Source organism: Hyaena hyaena, unplaced genomic scaffold (genome assembly GCF_003009895.1).
Source record: "Hyaena hyaena isolate Hyena2069 unplaced genomic scaffold, ASM300989v1 scaffold_384, whole genome shotgun sequence".
NCBI classification, from domain to species: Eukaryota; Metazoa; Chordata; class Mammalia; order Carnivora; family Hyaenidae; genus Hyaena; species Hyaena hyaena.
In genome coordinates this window covers 304,512-327,941 of record NW_024081016.1, presented here as the reverse complement: position 1 = coordinate 327,941, position 23,430 = coordinate 304,512, and the positions used below count along the sequence as shown (strand labels likewise).

The 23,430-nt window shown below is 39.2% G+C and overlaps 1 long non-coding RNA gene across 1 annotated transcript; it reads left to right on the top strand.

Annotated features, from left to right (window-relative positions):
- Positions 1-18,349: 18,349 nt before the first annotated feature.
- Positions 18,350-22,976, top strand: LOC120244406. Its single transcript, XR_005531545.1, has 3 exons — positions 18,350-18,522; positions 20,664-20,751; positions 22,862-22,976. It is a non-coding gene; the product is annotated as an uncharacterized LOC120244406 (long non-coding RNA).
- The last annotated feature ends 454 nt before the right edge of the window (positions 22,977-23,430 follow it).

The following is a 23,430-nucleotide window of genomic DNA, read 5'->3' as shown; positions in this document are numbered from 1 at the left end:
GGGCAACTGAAGAAGGAATGAAAGATGAGGGAGGATAGGAGCCCTGATTTGAGGTTATGCGGCTCATGGAAGATGAATCATTCTATAATATAGTTCAAAGAGGAGACCAGCACACATATCTCCTTCAAAGGCATTCTGCCCCCAGTGAGTCACATTTTCTGAGTTTATTGAAGGAACCAAGAATCCCATTTATTGTGGGCAAGACTGATCCCAGATACAGAAAATGAAGGCATTCATTGGGTAGATGCAAAGTTGCACCTCCAAGCTAGCTGTAAGAGCAGTAATTAGAGCAGGTGAATCTTTACTCACTTTTCTGATGGCATTTGTTTGGTATCAGCTATGTGCCAGACAGGGTGATGAGGGCCAGGGATATAAGATGAATAACAAGGTATAGGCCAGTCCCAAGAGGATGCAGAACCATCCTTTATAATACAATGGGATATGTCTTACAAAAGGTTGAAGAACACATAGCTAAGGAAGGAAGCATAAAGGAGCAGCTCTCAGCTTAACCTGGGGGAAAAGGGATTCTTTCTGGAGAAAGAGCAAAGCCTTTTGAAAGAACACTTGAAGGAAATGGGGAAGCAGAAATTAACCAGGCTGACAAAGACGGGAATTTTAAGAAAAGGGGATAATCATAGCTTACATTTACATATAGTCTGTACCAAGAACTGGCCTACCATTTTAAGTGTATTAACTAATTTACTTACACAACAACCATATCAGAGAAACCAAATCATTATCCATATTCCTGTTTTGCAGAGAAGGAAAGTGAGGCAGGAAGACAGTAATAACTGATAAGATAAAAGAGCTAATAATGGGCAGAACCAGAATTTTAACCCAGGATGTCTGTGTTTGGAGCCTATGATTTTAGCTACTACAATATACTGCTTTTCCTTGCTAGAAAAAAGTGGAATGAAGACATGGAGTGTTCGAGTACCCTTGGTTTAGTTCAAATAGCTCGTCTATTGTTGATCAGGTATTGCACCAATGCTGATGTTACAAAGATGAATAAGGATCAGTTCTTGCCCCCAAGGTGCTCAAAATATAATAGGAAGAGAGACCCTTAAACACCTAATTCCAAGTTAATATGGAAAAATGTTTAGATATGTCAGCTGATTTTCTTTTCATTCCCTATAATTTCTTTTTACTTCATGTCCCTTCTTTCATTCAAACTAGGTATCAGGATTGTTAAACCAGAAAAGGAAAAAGACAAGACTTTCTGAAGAGCAAAATCCAGGATCTGCTGGACCCAGGGAATAAAAAGTATGGTATACATGGCAGATTTGGAAGAATTCACCATGACACAAGATCTCATGTAATCCTCCTACATCCACCCACCCCAACTACCATACTCTCAATGAGATGAAGATTCCTGAGTCTTGAAGGACAGAAGAAGAAGGAAAGCAAATGAATTAGTGGGTGAGGTGAATCTCTGAAATTGGTTCTGTGACAGATACTTTGAAAGAACCAAGGGAAGACTTGGAAAGAACCAAGAAGCAAAACTGCAACTTGCTTCCTGGGCAACTGGCTATATAAGTCCAGTATTTGGGAGAGGTCCGAGTGGGAAAAACAAATTTGGTGTTATCAGCATATAGCTGGTATTTACAGCATGAGGCTGCATGAGCTCACCAAGGGAAAGCTGTAGGGGGTTGTAGGTCTCATATAACCTTTTGCACCCAAGTTAGGATGCACTCACTAATGATATCTCTGTATATGGGGCTGGGACTTCCTCATAGATTTTCCCTGTACTATATTGTGATGCAGTGCCCATGTTTTCCATTAGAAACTCCTTGAGAGCAGATATATCGAGTATTTTTTTTCATTACTGTATTCCCTAAATAGTGCCTGGGACATAGTAGTTGCCCATAACTTGTATGATGAATAGATGAATATGCTTCTCTTTGTCAAAACGACAAGGAAAGGCCTGTAGTTTATCCACTTATTCAATAAATGACTACTATTTGCAGGCACTGTTCTAACTGCTTAGAATACATCCATGAATAAAAAAATACAGTTTCCACCCTCTTGGAGCTCATATTTTATTAGGGGAGACAGACTTTAAACACTGAACCAGAATCATGAATTTACTACAGAGTATGTTTCCCTGCAGGATGGGGCTGACATCACCCTCTCTGGGACTTGGCCTGAAACTGTACCCCTCTTGATGTCTTCCCCTTATTGCTCCTGCTCCCCACCTTCTTGGTTTCTTCTGAAGGCACTTTTTTGATAAGTAGCTTGCAGACAAATATTTCTGAAGATTTGCTTCTCAAGGTTTGCTTCTGAGGAACCTGACCTAAGATAGGAACCTGACCTAAGATAGGAGTTATAAAAATAAAATAAAATTTTTACTTTTTGTATCCCTGTGTTTGCAGAGACTGGTATCTGCTGAAAACAGAACGCAACAAATGCTACACTCAAAATCTGTATAAAGAAGTGGCACAAGGTCCATCGTGGAGTAATCAGAAAGAAGGCCCTGGAGGATGGGTTGAAATTAGCTGAAGGAAAAGTGATGAAAGTCATAATGAGAAGAAGGGATAGTAGAGACAAAGGTACAAGTGTCAAAACATGTGGAGGCCTGGACTTGGCTCAGCAAGTCCACAGATAACTGTACTTGGGAGGTGCTTGGACCACAGGGTATATGCAGGGGAGAGGAGAAGAGGAGTGAAGGCAGCCTAATATGATGCAAAGTTGGCAAAGAGAACATCACAAGAGTCCTCCAGGTAAAGAATCTGAACCTTTTCTAAAGGTGTTCAGGGCATGGAAGAGTTTCATTTGGATTTGTAATTAGGTTATATAGTCACAAGTCACATGGTGCAAAATCTAAAAGTACAAAATGTTTACAATTTAAAAAGAGGATCTCTCTTCTGTCCTTCCCCTAGCCATGAAAACTACTAAAACAAATTTTCTCAGTATCCTTCAAGCAATATGTTTTGCATATATAAGCAATATGTATATATAACCCTGCTTTGTTCACCTGACCCTATATCCTGATGACCCTTGCATATTGCTGCAGAGTTCTAAGTTTCAAGTGATATGATCAAATGAGCATCTTATAAATATTACTATACCTGCAGTGTGCAGAATAGACGGGGAGGGGAACAGGGCAAGAAACAACGAGAATCTGATAATAAGATAGTAGCAATGTAATGGACCTTAAAGACCTTAAAACTAGCTATTTTCATTAAATAATAACCTCCAATACTTAATGCATCTCCTACAAAGAGTTAAAAGCATCTTCATCCAATCTCCAAATTATATTGTAGCCAACTGTAAAAAAGCTATTTGGGCTTACAGTTTGCAGAGAAGACACAAGGAACATAAAAGGGTATGCTCAGGACACCCAAATACAGGGTCTAATAATCTCTCCCATGAATATCGTAACTCTAGCCTGTTGGTGGTCCCTAATCACCAGCACAATGAATGGTAACCTTCACCAAGAACTATGAGAATCAGTTACTGTACCAGTAAAGTACAGTAATGATGTATGAATTCCTAGAAAATTGAGGAAGGCTTTTTTTTTTTTTTTTTAAGACTCTGAGGTAACAAAAAGTATTATTAAGTTACCAAAATTTCAAATAATTATTTTCAGAAGCAAGGAAAGAAATTAGGAATAGGTCAAACTCTCCCATTAAGAGCTCTCTGGACAACTACTTGATTATGTTTAGCATCATCCAAACCTAGTGTTCATAACACATTCAATAAGCATGATGGATTCTCTTTTTCAGAGGCAGACTTCTAAGATGGCCTCCAATGATCCCCATCTCATGGTATTCACAGTTTGTGGAATTCTCTACCAATGAAGGCAGGCAAGAACTAGTGACTTGCTTTCTAATAAACAGAATAAGGTCAAAGAGATAGGATGCCACTACTGTGATCAGATTACAAAAGATTGTGGCTTCCATTTTACTGGCAGATTCCCTTAATCATCTTCTAGGCTTGCATACTTGATGAAGCAAGCTGCCATGTTGCAGAGCCCCATATGGCAAGGAACTGAGGGTGACCTTCAGCTAACAGGCAGCAAAGAACCAAAGCCTTCTATCCAATACCCTAAGAAAAATGGAGTCCTACCACCAACCACATAAGTGAGCTTGGAAGCAGATCCTTCCACAGTTCAGCCGTGAGATGAGAATGCAGCCTCTGGCCTCACACCTTGATTGCAGGCTTATAAAGATACCGGAGCAGAAGACCCAGCTAAGCTGTGTCTGGGATTCCTGAACCACAGAAAAATGAGATAATAAATGCGTATTGTTTCAAGCTGCTAAATTTTGGCAAAATTTGTTATACACCAATAGACAAATAATGGAAGAGCCTCACTACATATACAGAAACTGAATCACTTTAATTTACCGATGCGGACTGATAGCTATTCTATTAAACATTATATGTACTCTTCTTATGAACTCAGCAGTATAATTAGTGATCCAAATGCTAACCAGGGTGTATATTTGGTTGAGACTTAGATATCAGTGGGTCTAAAAATTCAGTCCTGTCTTTACTATCACTGCTTCCTCTGATGTTCCCTTAGCATGTCTCAGGACTACCTCCTTGATTCAAGATCCTTTGAGGAGGACTCTGAGGAAGCTGGTGTTAACCTCTGTGGCACAAATAGGGAAGAAAAAAATGCTAGACTGCATGCCTAAAGGCACATCACACAAAGGCAAAACTGTCAGTAACTCCAGCATCACTGGATTAAACATGAAAGCTCACAAGAAGTTTAAGACAATCCCACAAAAGTTCTATATCAGAACAAGAATACTGGAGTTGGGAATATCTGTTGGAGTCAGACCCAACAGATAATGTCTTAAAGGGATGCTAATTTATTTGGAGGGTGAGAGGAGATGAGATGATGAGATGAGATGAGATGAGATGAGATGAGATGAGATGAGATGAGATGAGATGAGATGAGATGAGATGAGATAGTGTAGACTCAGAGATTTTTCTCTTCCTCTTATTCCAGATGGTTTCAATCTTTCTTCACTTCAAGTTGATAAACCTATATTTAATGAGCATTGGAGAGGATGACAAAGAGAGAAAAATCAAAGTTTCTGCACATCATGACATTATAGTGGTAAAAGTATGACACATATAAGGAAGATCTACAAATATGAAATAGAAAGTCCTAATTTCACAGAAGGTATTAAACATACAGTCCTCACTATTTCCATGCATTCAGTGAGACTCTCAGTTTACTAACTCAGTTGTCTAAGAAATAACCAATTAAAACTTTTCCTTAAGGAGTGCCTGGGTGGCTCAGTTGGCTAAGCATCAGACTTCAGCTCAGGTCATGATCTCCCAGTTTGTGAGTTTGAGCCCCATGTTGGGCTCTGTGCTCACAGCTCTGTACTGAGAGCTTGGAGCTTGGAGCCTGTTTTGGATTCTGAGTCTCCCTCCCTCTCTCTCTCTCCGCCCTTGCCCCACTCGTGCTGTCTCTCTCTCTGTCTCTCAAAAATAAAATAAACATTAAAAGTATTTTTTAAAAAACCTTTTCCTTAATAATAAATCCATTTGTAGTTTCTCTCCTACCTGGCTAGTGGGAAACGTGACAAAAGCCAATATTTGGGGCCCTTCTCTTTCAAGAACTGCTATAGAATTCCATCCAAAAGGTGGGCAGAATGCCTCTAACCTCAAATGAAGTGTAGCTGTTGCTGATTTCTCACTTATCAAGCCTGTAGTGATCCTCTGAACATGGGGTGTTGGTAGTAATCTCAGGGCACCTCAACTAAGGACCAGAAGACAAGAATCCAGACTTTCTCTGTCCATCACTTATAGTGTTCTTTGGGGAAAAGAAATCTCACTCATCCTTTTAAAGGTTCTATTTCTATTTCTGTAAAACTGAGGACAAACTGCTTTGTATTCCAACTGCCTCGTCAGTGGTCATAGAGGTGGTTTTCTCTTGTTTCCATACTTTTCAAAATACGTTATGTATTCCTTCTGGGAGGTAAACTAGCCAGGAGTTCTTGTGCCCATGTGGCAGAGGAGGAAATTGGGAGATTGCCATAAGAGATTCATTCAACCTCAATCAACACAGCAGGCCATGGCCAAGTCAGGGTTAGAATTAAGAGTTTATGATATTTAACCCAGTATTCTTTATATTGCACTGTGGCTTATATTGCACTTAAAACAGCCATCCATTGTATATCCCTAAGGAGGTGTTAAAATATGCCTAAGCTGTTACTTCAGGTGGATCATCTCTAGCTTGAGAAGGGCTATACGTGTCTAGGTGAGGGATCGGGACTAACAAGGCAACAGAGAGCCGAGTAAGGCTTTTGTGTTTGGTTGATGGGGATGGTTTTTACTGTACCTTTGTTTTTAATATTGGATCTTTCTCTGCAAATGTATGGATACAGCACAGAGACATCTATTACTTGTTTCTGAAACATCATCAAAAGCCCCATGGGCAGCAGAGTATAATGCAATGTGCCAACATGACAAGTGTGAAGTGTGTCAAGTCAGGGAACACCATAAATCCTCTATTCAATTCTCAAAGAATATGATACACAAATGTCCATTCATCTTGTTCTCTCACATTTCTACCATTTTCAAAGAAGGTGTCTGATAGGCTAGTGAGGGCTCCCTCTGTGCTGAGCTCCTGAGGGCAAGACTCATTAGCCATGTGGCCATCTCTAAAATTATTACATCCAAACACTCAGAGAAAATAAGAACCTGAGGTAGCACACCATGCCTTGCTGCTATCATTTGTCAAAAACTGGCACCAGTTAGAAATGACACAGGATAACAAGTCCAGAAGCATCTAGAACAAACAAGAATGATTCATCACTGAAGACAGGGCAAAAGCACATTCCCATCCATCCACGTATCAATTCTACAAGCAATGAAAATAAGTACTGGTTCACATTCCCAAGGTCTGAAAAAAAATCATGTGGGCCATAAGGAAATTATAAACAGAAAACAGACCTAAGAAAAAATTAAATGTGTTGTACTATTCTCTCTGTTTGCTCATCACTAGGTTTGGTTTTTCAAGAAAAATAAATGTTTGTAAAGAGGAGATCACTATTTGACTCAGTGACAAGGGCATCCAAGAGAGGGGAAGGGGCCAGCTCAGTGAAGACAGGAAAGATGACCAAGAGGAAGAGGTACTCTAACATTTGAGAACGGGTGAAATTTGAACAATAATAGCTAAAATTTATGAAATGCTCAGCAGGTTCCAGGCCTTGTTAAACTTTACTCATGTATTATCTCAGTTTAAACTCTCCACAACAATATGTGGATAGTGTATTATTATCCCATTCATTGATGAGGAAAAAGGCATAGGAAGGTTATGTGACTTGAGAGTTAACTATTTAAATTCAGGCAGTCTGGGGCACCTGGGTGGCTTAGTCGGTTAAGCGTCCGACTTTCGCTTAGGTCATGATCTCACGGTTTGTGGGTTCGAGCCCCGCATCGGGCTCTGTGCTGACTGCCAGCTCAGAGCCTGGAGCCTGTTTCAGTCTGTGACTCCGTCCCTCTCTGACCCTCCCCTGCTCACGCTGTCTCTCTCTCTCTCCTAGAAATTAAAAAAAAAAAAAAAAACCATTAAAAAAATAAAAAATAAATAAATTCAGGCAGTCTGGTCCAGAGCTCATGTGGTTAACAACTAAGCCAGTTGTTTTCAAACTTACTCTTGCATCAGAATTCCCTGGAGGGCTTGTTTAAACCCAGGTTGTTGGTCCCAGCTCCAGAGTTCCTGATACAATAGGTGAGATCTGAGATTGCACCTTTCTAGCAAATTCCCAGATGATGCTGAAGAGGACCACACTTTAAGAACCACTGCATTTAGCTGTTGCTCTTTTAAAAGATAGGCATTCTAGTTTGAGAGGAATAACATTACTACATGCATAGATTAAAAAGAGATCACATCAAGTAATCATGAAGAAATATACCTAACTACAGCAATTCACTTTTTCAAAAAAATATCAGAGCTAAGACTTACAAATACTGCAGTGAATACTGCAGGATATAGACAGAGATGCTATCCTTTTTATACTGAAAAAATAAAAAGTTTAGGGACCAAAAAATGAGGTGAGAGTAAACAAACTCTTATAGGTAAAGCAAGGCAGACAGCTATACCAGTAAAATCTACACACACACACACACACACACACACACACCAAATATGCTTAGGTCAAAAGGGAAAAGATGAAAAGAAGACTGATGCACATGTGGCCATAAAACAACACACTATGCCTATGCCTTACCCAGCTTGTCAAAAAAAAAAACAAAAACAAAAAAAACAAAAACAAAAAAAATGAAGCTACATAGATAATCTCCAACTCCATGTCAAAAATCTGAGAATTTAAGTTTAAGAATCTAGTGAAATCCATTTTCTTTGGAATGTACAATAAGTCAACTGGGACCCTCAAGAAAATCTTTATTCTTAGACCTCAAGAGGCATATTTAAACAGAGATGTTTCTTTTAAATATATATATTAACATATATCATTTATATATATATACATATATATATATAAAATCTACTACACACACACATACACACATATATATATAGTAAATTTTTTTTAGTGCAAAGTGGATTTTATAGTAACCACGCTATCTCCCAAGTCTGGATACTATTTTTATTTCACTGGTAGTTTTCAAATAGAAAACCATATGCAAAATAAAATCGGCCATTCAATCATTCTTTGGATGCCTTCCATGACAAAGCTCAGAGGACACAAAAGTTTTGAAGATTATGATTGTAATGATGAGGCTTACAGCCTAACTGGAAAGACTTTATACTTTTATTTATATGTATGAATATGTCTCTATCTTCCAAAACGTCTTAGTTTTAGACAATTATGAATATGCATTGAATCCAGAGGATGGTGCCGAGTATTTCTTTACTCTTCCCAGGGAACCCAATGTAAAGCCTACTTTATTATGGCAGTTTGTATCTCCTTCCCCTTGGACAGTTGAAATGAGGTGAAAGAAAGCAATGGAGGGAGAAGAAAAGTGTATATGACAAGGTCAAACACAGTAGGTACCATATACATTGTACAAACAGTAAGTACATATTAGAGGAATCACTGGAAATCTTAGGAAACTTTCTGAGAGGCTGTGGGACTTCATATTTGAAAGAAGATTGAGAGATAATAGTGGGAAGGGACCATACAAGACAGGAGGGTGCTTCTGAACAGGGTATCCCAGGAAGACTACTGACCTAGTGTATGCCTTTATGAAGAAGGCATTAAGTACAGTGATGTGATGGACAGCAAAGATCTAAGTAGGGAAAACACCTGGGGCAAGCTCTAGAAAAATGTTCTTGAGCAGATGAGAGAGGGATGAGTTGTCACACCAAGGGCGACTTTTCCTTTAGAGGCATTGAAGAATTTGAGAGGAGCGACATAAACTAAGTAATGGTTTACGCAGACAAGCTGGTAGCATCTTGTAGGATATATTTGAGGGGAGAATGCTATCTAGGAAACCATTGTAACAAGCCAGATGTGAAGTAACAAGGACTCAAACTAAAGTCAGACCAGTGGGAATGTGAAGGAAGGGATGACCATGAGCCCTGGGAAACTACGGAGAAATCCCACTTTTGGCTATGACTGTGGATGAGGGAAAAGCAATAGCCAAATAATGATATCAGGCTTTGCAATTTCAGTGTGTGGCCAGAAACAGCAACTGAGGCCCGGAGGGGCCATGTTTAGTCAATGGTGGGGTAACATTTAAATATCTGAAATCTCAGCTCATCCTTTTTTCAAGGACATCATGCTACTTCATACAAGTTTCATACAAAGCTTTTGAGGTGTGACATTATCCCACACCACAGTAACTCTAAAACCATATGGCACATCTTATAACAACAATAGAAATGAGGCAATTTTTTTGGAGCTTCCAAGTTTTAATTGAAATGAGTAGCTTTAGGGGCGCCTGGGTGGCTTAGTCGGTTAAGCGTCCGACTTTCGCTTAGGTCATGATCTCGAGGTTCGTGGGTTCGAGCCCCGCGTCGGGCTCTGTGCTGACTGCCAGCTCAGAGCCTGGAGCCTNAGAAGGGTCCTTTCCAGGAATCTTACTTCTGTCAAAGCATTAGAGTAAAACAGTAATTGTCTATAAATGACAAAAGGTTTATAAGTGCCCATGGTTAAAATATCTGATGAGAGGGGCGCCTGGGTGGCTTAGTTGGTTAAGCGTCCGACTTCCGCTTAGGTCATGATCTCGCGATTCGTGGGTTCGAGCCCTGCGTCGGGCTCTGTGCTGACTGCCAGCTCAGAGCCTGGAGCCTGTTTCAGTCTGTGACTCCCTCTCTCTCTGGCCCTCCCCTGCTCACGCTGTCTCTCTCTCTCTCTCTCCTAGAAATAAATAAAACATTAAAAATTAAAAAAAAAAAAGAAATGAGTAGCTTTATAATAAATCTTTTATTTTTCAAAACCTAACATATTATTTATAAAGTCATAATTATAGATTTTTTTTCTCAACAGATACTTTGTGGTGCCTCATTCCCCAGACAGAGTAATCACTTGTAATTTCTCATTCTTTATTGATCCTAAAGGTTCTTTAGAGAAGGGTGCCTCAACCTTAGCATTCCCGACACTTTGGGCCAGGTAATTCTTTGTTATATGTGTTCACCTGTGCATTGTATAATGTTTAGCAGCATCTCTGATCTCTACTCACCAGAAGCTGGTAGAGCCCTGCACTCTAGTTGCTACAATCAAAAATATCTCCAGGCATTGCCAAATGTCCCCTGGGGGACAAAAATCATTCCTAGTCAAGAACCACTGCCTTATAAGTATTTTTAAAAGACTATCTTGATGAAGATATTTCCATTTGACAGTCCTCCTCTTGGGAAAAACCAAGTTCTGTTTCAATATGGGAGTCTTCTTGCATATGGGGAGAGTTGCAGAGAGTTGGAAAGATAAGACTCAATCACCAGTTATCAAGTTTCACCTCAAAGTTCCCTTTCATGGGAGGTCACTATGTCTGAAATGAAATGAAAGGTTATTTGCTTACAAACAGGACTCAGAGGTCTTCTGTGGTCTTTAAGAAACATGACAACAAAAGCACTGGGTGTTATATGGAAACCAACCTGACAATAAACTATTTGTAAAAAAACAAAACAAAACAAAAAAAAATAAAAAATAAAAAAAGAGTTCTTTCATGATAAAATTTCAAAAAAAGAAAAAAAAGAAACATGACAACAAACTGCTTTTCATGAACCTACTCTTCACCTAAAGTCAAGTTCTTTTTTAGCTGTTTAGAAGGGATGTTGTCTCTTGGAACAAACAAAACTGCAACCATCTCCAGCAAATTTCAATGTCTGAGTTATAAACCTTCCAAAGCTGACTCATGGTGGAGGACAGAGCTTAACTCCCTGTCACTAATGTCCCTGGGTCTATAAAGCAAATCCAAGGAAATGGTCCTTTATCAGAGAAGGATGTTACCTCACACTGATCTACCCCAAACAGGCAGGCCTGGGAGAGAGTAAAATAACTGATGAGACATAATGTGCCATCAACATCAAACCCTGTTACTTCATCTTTCAGATTCATCAGGAATTGAGTAAAGAAAAAGGGACCTGTTATGTTTAATCCTAAACTGACAAGATATTTGTATTTATGAGGCAAGAAGTTACATGTGCCAACCAGGTTCCTGTCTTCCTTAAGTAAAAGCTTTGTGTCAGCTCTTCTGTTTACTCACTCACAGGCTGCTTTCTGGTCTCACTTGCTTTCCTGTATATTTATATTGAAAGAATACATTCTCAGCAGCTTTTAGGCCCTTAAATGCATTTCAAGAGGAGACCAAGCCCAATCACTGTTACTTAATTAACACAATTGTGAAGACTTCAATCTAGCTACACAATAGCTTTCCTGACCTTGCAGAAGGAGGCACGACTTCATTATTGAGTATATTGTTTCCTATAAACATATAAAACCCCTACAATAACAATCCCATCAGACGAAATGAAGTTATCTGAGAACAGAATTAAACTCTAAATGACCTTTTGCTCTACTCCGTAGCCCCCTATTAATAATTTCTAATCTAATCAGTGTGGATAAATGTACTAAGGCTGGTCATGCCAGGCACAGGGCCAGCCCGGCCAATTGCCGTCCATCTGATTCATTCCAGTCCAGAGCTTCTCTGGAAAAGACGCATCCCTCGCTGAGAGGCCACTGCCTGATTTCCTCTTTTGTTATCTTTTAGCAGCAAAGTCATGTCCTTGTAACTGATAGACACGTTTCTTTGTAAATAACCCTGGAGTGACTGATAGAGCTTTTGCCAGACAAAGGCAGCAAATAGCAAGGCATTACTCATGCCAAGCCGTAGAACACTGTGTCACGGCTGACAAATTTATGGGAGATATGAGCTCACCTTTTGCACAAATATATACTTTCCTGGCAAATTCATCACATGCTTTAATGGCCCCATACTGCATTTGTCAGCTGTCTGTCCCTGTGCCTTGTTGCCTTTGGTTTCCTGTCAAGGATTGTTTGTTGAAATCATCTAGCAGCCCCATTCTTCAGCAGTGAGACCCAAGAAAGATCAATGATGACACCTGTATTGATAATATTTTACATTCAACTATTTGGCTGATAAATCATTTTAACAATGCTGATATGTTTATTGAGTGTCTGTCGGCATCACAATTATATGGAAAGTGATATCAACTTAAATCTTTGCTTTGTTGGTCTAGATTTTATTTCTTTCTTTTCATTTTCCCATAATTAAATATGCCATGGAACAGGTTTGACTTCCCCATCTCAATAGCATGTGAAAACAGGAGAAGAGGTGACCTTGTACTTCCACACATTGATTACAAAAAAAAAAAAAAAAAGTAAAGAAACAGCAGCCTAGTGGCTATCCTTGGTAAAAAGAGTAGTCATTAGAAGGGAGAACAAGGGAGCTCTGAGGATATTGGTAATGTCCCGTTTCTTGACCTGTGTGTTGGGTTAAAAGATTCATTCATTTCTGAAAATTCTTTGGGCTTTTATTTTTCAATATATGTGCTTTAAAAACTGCTTATTTATTTATTTTGAGAGAGTGAGTGTGCATATGAGCAAAAGAGGGACAGAGAGAGGGAGAGAGAGAATCCCAAGCAGGCTCCAAACTGTCAATGCAGAGCCCGATTTGGAACTTGATCCCTCAAACCATGATATCATGACCTGAACTGAAATCAAGAGTCAAATGCTTAACTGACTGACCCACAGAGGTGCCCCAATATATGCAATTTTTTGTATGTACATTATACTTGACTAAAAGTTGCACAAAAAATAGCAAACATATCGCATACATACAAGCACACACACATAAATATACAGGCTCAGACTCCGTGTTTCCTACCTTGAAACTCTATACCACCTCTATAATCCCTTTGGTTTCTTCCTATAAATATCATATGTCCAACATGGAAATTATGTCCAACAAGCATTTTAGAAGTGATCATTTCACTGCCACCTCCCCACAGAATTTCAAAGTAAACCTTATGGGGGGTGCCTGGGTGGCTCAGTCGGTTAAGCGTCCGACTTCGGCTCAGATCATGATCTCACGGTTCGTGGGTTTGAGCCCCACATCAAGCTCTGTGCTGACAGCTAGCTCAGAGCCTGGAGCCTGTTTCGGATTCTGTGTCTCCTCTCTCTCTGACCCTCCCCTGTTCATGCTGTCTGTCTCTCTCAGAAGTAAATAAACATTAAGAAGAAAAAAAAAAAAAAGTAAACCTATGGTTCTCAAATTCCTTAGCCTTTACTTTCTCTGTAAGACACTTTTGTCATGAACTCCAAAGTCTCTGTGAGGAAAAAGAGACTAAGGTATCAATAAGAAGAGATCAAATTTTTCCTTGATTTCCCATTCAAATTACCTTTAATTCAAGTCATATGCTCAGTCCATGTCTATGAAATTTTCAGATAAAAAACAAACATCAAGATAGAAAGGGAAAAATTCAACCACTTGAATTGACAAACTTATGACTGTAAACACCTGGATGGATGGATGGATGGATGGATGGTCTTTCCAGAAGCCCTCAACAGACTGTTACTTTCTTGTCATTGGCCAGAGTTGCATCATATAGCTCCTCTACTTTTAAGGTAGTCTGGAAAGGAGATTATTTAGTTTCTTCAGCCTCTACATTAGAGGCAGGTAATGCAATGGCATTTGAGAATGAGTGCTAAATTGACCAACTCATAGTTCTAGCTAGATTAGCAAAAGCAAAAGAAGGCCACAGGTGAAATGGGTATATTGGGAATGTCCAGGGAAGAGTTTTTAAACTAGGGTTTCAAGTTTGGATGCTCATCGTAATCATCTGGATATCCTCCACTGAGATTCTAATTTAATTGGTTTTGGGTGTGGCCCCTTGCATCAGAATCTTTAAAAGTTCCTCTAAGTGTTTCCAATGCTCAGCCAAGATTGAGTGAGAGCTTCTAGCTTAAACAGATAAATATAAAGACTTATATGTCCAAAGAAGATAGCAAAAGTATTAGATGAATCATCAGTCATTATTTTTGTGGATCTGAAGTTGAAGATTAAACAAAGGTTTAAAAAAGAGCTTTACTGGAAAAAGCAAGAATCTAGAAAAAGTATCCCCTGATTTTACAAACACTTGAGTGACAAATGGGCATTAGACAACATGAACAGGTTTATTTTTTACAGGGGTATATTGATGAATTAACACTCAATTTAATACTTGGATCTATTAGCATATAAGATAGCCAGCCTTATTTCCATGATTAATTGGATAACTTTGTCACTATTATATATTCACATCAGAGCCCCACCACTTCCTATCTGTGGTCTTGTGCAAACTACAGACTTCTCTGAAAGCCTCAATTTTCTTATTTATAAAATGGGGAAATGACTGGAACCTATCTCAAAAGGGTTGTTGTGAGCAGCTATTGAGATAAACTGAATAAAACAGTTCAATGTCTGGTACATATTTATAGCTCAATATCATCATTGTTTTGGGAAACCCATTCAGCATGCTCATTTACAAGCATTAGTGTTATCAAGAAAGAAATAGAAAAAATTGGATCTGAAAACCCTTGAGATGACAAATAACTCTTATCATGAGGCTTGTGATCAACTAATATTCAACTATCCCAGAGGAAGATATCTTAAAATAGTTATAAAATGCTGCTAGAGGAACTTAGGTTGAATATGATAAAAATAGGGGCATCTGTATGGCTCAGTCAGTTGAGCATCCAAATCTTTGTTTCAGCTTGTATCTTGATCCCAGGGTTGTGGGATCGAGTCCCATGTTGGGCTCTGGACTGAGCACGGATAGCATGCTTGAGATTCTCTCTCTCTCTTCCCCTCCCTCACTCTGCCCTTCTCACATACTATCTCTCTAAAAAAATAACAAATTTTAAAAAATATGTTAACAATAATTAACTGTGAAGGTAACCGAACATGACAATATATTACTGTAAGACCCAATGGCATCTCCTCCTATGAAGGTCTACTGTAATAGGAGATATCTCCATCTATAGAGTAGTGTAAGCCAGAAGTGTGGTGAGTAAATTAACTCTTAACATCCTTTTAGCTTTATGAGTCAACAGTTGCTACCCAAAAATATAAACTCAAGGAGATGAAATTCAGACTTAAGTTTCAAAGTGATGCCATTGAGACCAGTGGCTTGTTTATAAAATCCCACAGCAAAATCTGTATTTCCTCCAAAAGACAAAATGTCTTGGCCTGAGCAAGTAGAGGCAAAAAACTCACCCTAAAAGGCTTCACCCCCAAGAGTCTGTGGGCAGAATGGGTGCCACAATGTTCCAAATATAGGCCTGTTCTTAGGACCCTGGATCTTCCTTTCCATCGGACTGAAGTGCACAGTTAGGTCCACACCATCCCAGGTGACCTGGGATTTTGTTCCCCCACTTCAGATACTCTTTAAATAAGAGAACTTGTCAGTCTCTATTATGTCTGGCAGACAGTAGGTGCTCAATAAATATTTGTTGAATGAGCCTGATCATTCTGAAGAAGAGACTCCTTTGTTCTTTTGGATCATTGGCCTATGGCTTCTTGGTCTAACAAATTTATGGCACCAGTTCATATCTTTCTCACCCACAGGTTTCAGCAGAATACCTGAGGCTGTACTTACAAAAGGTGGCCAGGAGGACCCATCCATTTTGGCAAGTACCTCTGGTCTGAAAGGTACAAATCAGAACTTTCACCACATTCCATCAGGCACTCACTGGTGGTGCCAACACCTCAAAACGCCTGCTTGGGCCATTTGTCACCATGTGGACTCATACAGACCACTATGGAAAATGGTATATTTGAACCAGCCGGAATGACCTGTCTATATGTGTAGACAGCCATGGTCACTTTTTCTCAATAGTACTTGTTGTGCTGATTGCAATGTGGTTCCTATTATGCTATTATTTTCCTTTAGAAGTAAAATTTCTTTTGGAAAGCTGGAAATTCCTGAAATAATTTCCTATCTATTCTTTCCTCTTATCTTCCAAAAGAGCGGCTCATAATCTGATTATTAGTCAGTACATAGGAAAAGGGAAAAAAAAAACATTTATTATTACTATTACAATTAGTTTTCCTTAGAATTCCAAGGAATTCACATAATTTAGAGAAAGCCATTAGAAGGAAATTGTTATTTTCAATGTGATTCTTCCTGAGGAGGTATGAATTAAGAGATCTTGCTCTGTCTTTCCTGGAAATGGATATTAGACTTGAAGAACAAGGATTTTTTCCCCCAAACACATAAAATCATCGCTATGATGTAATCAGTAGTAGGAGTAAATCTATTATACTCTTGTCATTTCTCCCTACTACATTTTTATAGGTCCTCACCAGTAAAACTTTACCATTTTCAGAAGCTTTTTTTTTCTTTTTAGCATTAATGAGGAAAAATTAATGGGGGTATTCCCAAGTTACAAAAGTATCCTCAAGTATACCTCACACTAGAGAAGGAAGAACCAGAAAATAATTATTCCATTATAACTCCTGCCTCAAAAATATAAGATACCTAACATTATAAACACTATACCCCATGTTAGTTATCTTTCTTATGTGTGAATCTTATCTCCTCATTCAATAAACTCCCTGAGGAGAAAGAGGCCACCATTTATTGAGAATAAACCAGAGCCCACTATGTATTTTATTCTCTGTATTACCAACAGTCCTGTGAGGTCATTACAGATGAGGAAAGTGTGGGAGGTTTGAGTCATTCTTCCAAACATATACAGTGACCAAGTAATGTTTCCCCCACCCTCTGTGTGAGCTTGTCCAGGCACTCAGTGAAGTTTTGCTAAGCAACACAGACCAGCCTCAATAGTTGTCATCAAGAGATTACTACTATGAGCCTACTATTACCAGAATGTCTGTTACTTGAGTTCTACTGAGACTTCTGGAGTCACCTTTGACCTTAAGAACAGCCTTAGCTTTAAACATCAATATTGGTTTGAGCCTTTATCCACTTATTTTGAGAAACCCAGTGTCCTCCACTCCACCCCAATATTAACTAGTCATTTAAGCTCAAAGTTCATTGAGTGCCTCTGTGTGCCAGGCATTCTACCCTCTTGGGAGAGAGTACAAAATAAGATAGATTAAATCCATTCCCCCATCGGACTTACATTCCTGTGGAGCTGTTAGTTGTCAACTGCCATGTAACAAATTACTAGTGACTTCAAACAATACTCATTTATTAGTTAACAGTTTCTAAGGTTAGCTGGGGAACTCTGTCTCAGGGTGTGGTTTAGCTGGGGGCCTCTGACTCAGGGTCATAAGGCTACAAAGTGTTAGCTGGAGCTTGTAGTCATCTCAAGACCCAACTGGAAGAGGATCTGTTTCCAGGCTCATTCATGTAGCTGTTTATAGGTCTCAGGTCCTTGCTAGCTGTTGGCAAAGGCACTGGTTCCTCACCACCCAGGCGTCTCCATAGGCTGCTCATAGCATGGAAGTTTGCTGCCTTCAGAGCAGCGACTCCCAGAGAGGGAGTAAAAAAGGATAAGAGAAGGCACAATGGAAGTCACAGTCTTTTTTGTAACCTAATCCCATCACTTTTATTGAATTATAATTATTAGAAAGGCGTTAACTCGGTCCAGCTCCAGCTAATACTTGAGATAGAAGGAATTGCACAAAAGCCTCAATCAGATGAAAGAGACCATTGGGGGCCAATTTAAAGGTTGCCTAGCACAGAGACACCAAATAAATAAAAATTGAAGGCGATGGAAAGTGTTATGAAGAAAAATGAAGCAGAGTAAAGATTAGAAAATCAGGTGTTGAGGAAAAAGTATTATTAATAAGATGATCCAGGGTGCCTGGGTGGCTCAGTCAGTTGACTGACTCTTTTTCAGCTGAGGTCACAGTCCTACCATTGTGGGATTGAGCCCCACATCGGGCTCTGCACTGAGCATGGAGCCTGGTTAAGATTCTCTGTTTCCCTCTGCCCCTCTCCCCTGCTTATATGCTCTCTTTCTAAAATAAAAACAAAAAAACCCAAATAGGATGATCAAAGAAGCTTTCTTTGCCAAGGTGACATAAGCTAAGATCTGAAAGATGTTCAGGAACCTGCTATTCTAGAATCTGGACAAAGAACATACCAGGCAGAGAAGACACAAAGTATATAACCCTGAGATGGTAAGGGCCTTGACTTGTTGGGCAAATGACAGGGACACCAGTGTGGGCAATCAGAAGGAGGAAGGTGTAAGGTGGAAGAGACAAGGCCAGAAGGTCAGCCAGGAGCCAGGGCACACAGGATCTTTACGACCAAGGCAGAGATTCTGGGCTTTATTCTAAAAAGAATGGGAAATCATCATGATCTGAGTTACATTTTTTTCACCAACCTTCGTGAGGTATGACTGACAAATGAAAATTGTGTACATGATATTTTGATAGATGTATACATTGTGAAATCATTAACACTATTGGCTAACTCACTTATCTATCACCCCATCTCTCATGGTTACCATTTGTGTGTGTGTGTGTGTGTGTGTGTGTGTGAGTGAAGAACACTTGAGATCTACTTTCTTAGCAAATTTCAAGCATATAATATATTATTATTACCTATAGTTACCATGTTATATATTAGGTTTCCAGAACTTATTCCTCTTGTAACTGAAAATTTGTATATTTTTATCAGCATCTCCCCATGTCCCCCAGCCTCTACTCTCTTATTATGAGTTCAGCTTTTTTTGATGTCACATATAAGTGAGAACATGTCTTTTTGTATCTGGCTTACTTAGCATAATGCCCTCAAGGTCCACCCATGTTGTCTCAAATGGCAATATTTCCTTCTTTTGTAAGGCCGAATAGTATTCCATTGTGTAATACATACCACATTTTCTTTACCCATTTATCCTTAGACAGACACTCTGATTATTTCCATAAATATTTTGGCTTTTGTCAATAATGCTTCAATAAATAGATGGATGCAAATATTTCCTAGAGGTACTGATTTAATTTCCTTTGGATACATACCTAGAAATGAGATTGCTGGATCAACAGTAGTCCTATTTTTAATATTTTTAAGGAACATCCATACTATTTTCTGTAATAGTTATACCAGTTTACATTACCATCAGAAGTGTATAAATGTTCGTTTTCTCTGAATCTTTACAAACACTTGTCATTTCTTGACTTTTTGATAACAGCCAAAGGGTGTGAGGTGGTATCTCATTGTGGTTTTAATTTGTATTTTCCTGATGATTAGTGGTGTTGAGCACTTTTTCATATACCTGTTGATCATTTGTATGTCTTTTTTTGGAAAAATGTCTAGTCAGACTTTTTGCCCATTTAAAAAATTGGGTTATTTGTTGTTTTTGCTATTGTATTGTATGAGTTCTGTATTGAGTTTTGTATTGTATTATATTTTGGGTATTAACCCCTTATCAGATATATGGTATGCAAATATTTTCTCGTATTCTGAAGGCTGCTTTTTCATTTTGTTGATGGCTTTCTTTTGCTATGCAGAAACTTTTTAGTTTGATGCAATCCCACTTATTTATTTTTGCTTTTGCTTCCCATGCATTCAGTGTAAGATGCAAACAAATCAATGCCTAGACACTTGTTGTCAATCATTTAAAAAATATTTTTAATGTTTGTTTATTTTTGAGAGAGAGAGAGAGAGGGAGATAGAGAGAGAGAGAGGGAGAGAGAGAGAATGTGAGCAGGGGAGGAACAGACAGAGAGGGAGACACAGAATCCAAAGTAGGGTCCAGGCTTTGAGCTGTCAGCACAGAGCCCAACGTGGGGCTCAAACCCACAAATCGTGAGATCATGACCTGAGGTGAAGTTGGCCACTAAACCAACTGAGCCACCCAGGGACCCCATCAAGCAGTTTTAAGGAATTCTTCCCTCCTGTTTTCCTCTAGGAGTTTTATAGTTTTAAGTCTTACATTTAAGACTTTACCCATTTTGAGTTGATTTTTGTGTATGATGTAAGATAAGGGTCCAATTTCATTCTTTTGCATGTAGATAACCAGTTTCCCAATACCATTTACTAGAGCCTATCCTTTGCCCATTGTGTATTCTTAGTGTTTTTGTTAAAGATTAGCTGACCATATATGCATGCGTTTATTTCTGGATGCTGTCTTATATTCCATTGGTCTATAGAATACCATATATGACAATACCATACTGTTTTGATTACTGTAACTTTGTAATATAATTTTAAATAAAAAATGTGACACCTCCAGCTCTGTTATTGCTCAAGACTGCTTTAGCTCTTTGGGGTCTTTTGTAGTTCCATATGAATTTGAGGATTATTTTTTCTATTTCAGAGAAAAAGTCACCGGAATTTTGACAGAGACTGCTTTGGGTAGTATGGACATTTTACCAATATTAAGTCTTCTGATCCATGAACACAAGGTATTCTTCCATTTATTTGTGTGTGTGTTTCAGTTTCTTCCATCAATATTTTATATATACAGATCTTTCACTTCCTTGATCAAATTTTTCCTAAGTATTTTATTATTTTTGATGCTATTGTAAAAGGAATTGTTTTCTTTCTTTTTTAAACTTTTTAAAAATTTTAGACAGAGAGCAGGAGAGCAGGGGAGGGGGGAGGGAGAGTGGGGGAGAGAGAGAGAGAATATGAAGAATATGATTCTTAAGTAGCCTCCACATGTGGAGCCTGCTGCAGGGCTCGATCTCACAGCACTGAGATTATGACCTGAGCTGGGATCAAGAGTTGGACACTCAACCAACTGTGCCACCCAGGCATCCCAAAAGGAATTGTCTTCTTAATTTTTGGGGGGCAGTTTGTTGTTAGTGTACAGAGATGCCACTCACTGACTTTTGTACGCTGATTGTGTATCCTGCAATTTTTCTGATTTTATTTGTTAGTTCTAACAGTTTTTTGGTGAAGTTTCTGGGATTTTCTGCAAACAGAGACAATTTTACTTCTTTATTTCCAATTTGGACATCTTTTACTTTTTTCCCCATAACTAATTGAACCTGTTAGTCTTCCAGTACCATGTGGAGTAGAAGGGGTAAGAGTAGGCCACTCTTCTGAGCTGAGTGGTTAACTTGTTCCTCATCTTGGAGGTAAAACCTTCAGCTTTTCTCCACTGACTATGATGCTAGCAATGGGCTTGTCATATATTTTGTTTATTAGGTTGAGGGCACCCCTTTTATACGAAAATCACTGAGAGTACTTATCATGAAAGAATACTGCATTGTGTCAAATGCTTTTTTCTGTACCTACTGAGATGAATGTATGATTTTTATTCTTCATTCTGTTAAAATGGTGTACTGCATTTATTGATTTGCATATATTGAACCATCTTTATATCCCAAGGATAAATTCCACTTGATCATGGTGTATGATCCATTTAATGTGCTATTGAAGTTTACTGAGGATTTTTACATGTATATTCATCAGTGATATTGGCCTATAGTTCATTTGTTTGTTTCTTTGTTTTTATAATGTCCACACCTTTTGCTCTATCTTTGAGAGGAAATTCTTAAGACTGTATGTCTTCTTTCAATCCTGCAAAGCCAAACTGGTCCTGAAAGACTCCGAAGTGCAGTTCCCTGAATTGTTCAAGTTTATGTGTCTTCTCCCAATCCGATGGAGTTCGTCCAACTTTCTATACATGCTCATGAGCCATCTATAAAGGCCTGCACCTCTCATTTGGGAAGCCAACCGTGGGAGGTGGATAAAGCATGCACAGCATTACAGGTGGCTGTGAGCCAGCTGGGAGGGAGGTCCACACATGCTGAGTCCCAAGCAGCTGTGGGCAGCTTCCTGATGGCATCCACAAAGCAGGCTAGTAAGATCCAAGGCCCTTTGATGAGTTCTCAGTCCTGGTGGCTGTGTTCCCAGCCCCTCCCAACCCTTTAGCTATGCCCGTTGCCTAAGTATTCTGGGTGGGGGGAAAAAAAAAGTGGGTCTCTTGGGCAGCATCCTGCCAGGCTGGAGAAGCCCGGCATTCATTCACTGTGCTCTCACTTTCCCCTATGGGAGAAATCACAGGTTAAGGGACTTTGTCTTGGCATTGAACTGTAGTGCCTTGGAGATGGGGTAGCAGGAACGAAGTGAAACTTTATCTTCTACTCATCTTTTCTTCTCACCATCCTCAATGCATCTATTCTTGGATTTCTTGTTCCAGTTCTTCCCCTAGACTACTGGACTCCCACAAAAGTACCCTCTTCTGTAGGTGATTGTCAAAATCAATGTTCTAGAAAACTCCTATTCCATCATCTGCTAATTTACGTTTTTAAAAGTTCCCACAACTGCTGTTATGGAGAATAAACTATAGCAGGGGAAGAGGGAGAACAGCAAAAACAGTTGAGCCTATAGTTTGAGAGATAATTCTAGTGGGCCCTATGAGATACATGGCAATTGGCCAAGAGTAGAGAAGTCTCAGAGGTTTAGTTGCCTTTTAATTTCCTCCTACTCCGATATTCTGCTTCATCTGAGTTCTGACTCTCTACTTAGTATCCATCTCCTGTGACAATCTTCTCACCACTCTAGGTTGACCCTGATGTGGAATGCAGGCTCATATCCTTTCAATTCTTCCATCAAGCAACACAAGTAGCTGTGAGTAGCTGACTCTATTAAGTCTACTGGTACCTCATGGAGCTTATGTTCCAGCACTGAATAGTGTAGCAATATTTAAAATGTAATATTAAATTACTCTGATGAAAAATCCTAGCCAACAACCCCTGTCAGCCTCAATACCCAACATGTTGCTATTGCCACCCTCTCTCCCTTGATCTCCTTGTAGCTCAATGCTTCCAAATTTTCCGTGTTCCTCATTGCCTCTCTCAGGCTGCTCACACTAAATAGTTTCCACATATTTTCACATAACAGCAATTCAGCATCCTCTTTATTTTGTATCCTCCCTCTAGATCCTGATTTGGGGCTTAACTGTTCATAGCCAAAATACTGCATCAAGGTGTTTTGCCAAGCAACATCAATGGCAGCTATATTTTCCTAAGTGGGACACTTAGATGTTTTCATACTTCTCTGATACTTGGTTGGAAGATCAGAAAACAAAGGGAGAAATGGATTGGAAAGGGCTCCAGAAGCCGACTCAGAGC